The sequence below is a fragment of the Equus asinus genome, chromosome 20 (genome assembly GCF_041296235.1).
Source record: "Equus asinus isolate D_3611 breed Donkey chromosome 20, EquAss-T2T_v2, whole genome shotgun sequence".
Taxonomy (NCBI): domain Eukaryota; kingdom Metazoa; phylum Chordata; class Mammalia; order Perissodactyla; family Equidae; genus Equus; species Equus asinus.
This window is the reverse complement of record NC_091809.1, coordinates 55,244,227-55,246,404: the sequence shown is the minus strand read 5'-3', so window position 1 is coordinate 55,246,404 and position 2,178 is coordinate 55,244,227.

Sequence of the window (2,178 nt, the reverse complement as noted above, 5' to 3'; positions counted from 1 at the left end):
GTTTTGTCAGATTTTATATTGCTTTTGGTTCAATTAACTAACTACAAAGCTTCCATTGACTTCAAAGAGTGCACCATATTTACATATTAATTTCCTTAGTTTTGACATAGTGAGAAGGACTCGAAAGACTAAAGACACATATCTTAAACTGACTCATCAGTTCCCCAGTAATTGCCTGGAGTGCTGTAGTTGGAAATGCAAAGGAAACATGTAATCTTTAAGAAAAAAAAAAAATGAAAGACTATAAAGGCTGTAAAGTTAGATCCTTTGTATTTTAAAATGGTAGAATACATTCCTGACCAGAAGCTAACTCTTGGAAATTCCACAGCCAATAAATAGCCATTTCTGCTTCAGAATCTTTCTCAATCCCAAAGTTTTCACTGAAGTTTCCTGAGTAACCGATCTTCACTTACAATAACTAACAAACGTTCTGACCTGAATGAACTGCATGACTTGGTATTTCTGAAATCTTAATAACTGATGCAAGTAGACACATGAGTGATGAGCTCTGACAATCTATAGCAATCATTACACAGTCTAGTTCGCTTACTACAATAATCGTGGTATAAAATAAATGAGAAGAAGAAAAATTTTTTTAAGATATAAAAACATTAGTGTTCTTTGTTGTCTCTCTGGGTAATTTTTTTGTCTTTTTTAAAATAGTGCCTAAAACATTTTATTATCTACATGACATTCAGTGGCTACTAATTGATGGTTCTTATGTTGAATTAATCCTATTAAAAGTGGGTTCCATACTCTTGGTTTTAATTTACACATTCCGTGGAGGACAAACATGTTTTGCTACAATCATCACTTGTCATTTTTTTTTAGAATGACAACCAATGAAAGAAAGATATGGTATAAACCTTTTTGAAGTATTAGTGTTATTTGATTTTAAATAATGAATAAAAAGAATGAGAACGAGAACTATGATTGTCACAGGATTGTTACGTTATCCATCTTTAGCAAACTATCTCTAGTGGTGCTTTTAAAACAGAAGCAACTATTTAACTGCAATTAAATGCATGTGTGTGTGTATTCACACATGAAGTGCAAATAAGAATCAGAGATCTGAAATCCCTTATGAATTACATAATACATAATGGAGTGTGGGGCAGAACCCCATAGTCAAACATTAATATATATGCAGTAAAATGTATGAATATTCACACTAAAAAAGGCACAGTCTATAAATAACTTGTCATCAGTTCGGGTCAGATTTTTACAGCCAAAGGAGTTATCAAAAGAATTTCAGATTTTGACAGTTTTTTGGATTTTAGAATTGTAGAAAAGGGATCATGGCCATGTACCAAGCCTTAACAGATATTTCAGAATTTGTGACTTTTTTCTAATTGGTTTATCTTTGTTGTGCTTCAGCCTTGCACATAGTAGGAGCTTATTAAATTTTGAAATGAGCTGTTAAATCACATGCAAAAAATTTCATGACTTCTGCACATATAACCAGTTACACGTGTAAAATATTTACAACAGTGCTTGGCACATAGTAATCACTTGATAAACGTCATTTTTTATTTTTGTTTTATTTGTAGTATTCTTATAACGCTGAATTGCCAAGAAGGCAGCTTTAATCCCCATTTGTGCTAGAAACTAATTGTTGATAGTTGCTGTCTTACTAGTTCATTGTAAGTGGTCATGACTCTGCAATGGTCTGATTCTTAGAGTCAGAGAAGAATGCTTTAGAAGGACAAACAGAAGATGATTCAGCTCTTGGGAACTGCTGACAATCACCAACAGCATCTGACCAGAGGGACAGGTCCTCAAATGAGGTAGGCCGTCACATCTCGGCAGCAGCGCTGGAACAGTCGTCACCAGGAAGAGTTAGTGCACGTGCACAGTGTGTGGGTCAAAGGATGGGGCTACTTAGTCGGTTATATATAAAATGATTATCAGTAGCATTGTTTTTTAAAAGATTTTTTTGGTAACAGCTTTATTGACATGTAATTCGCATACCATATAATTCACCCATTTAAGATGTACAGTTAAATGGCTTTTAGTATAATCAGTTATATAACCACCACAATCAGTTTTAGAACATTTTTGTCACCTCAAAAAGAAATCCCCACACCCTTTAGCTATCACTCCCAACACCCCTTCCCACCTCACGCCACCTGAGTCCTAAACAGCCACTAATCTACCTTCTGTGTCTCTACATTTACC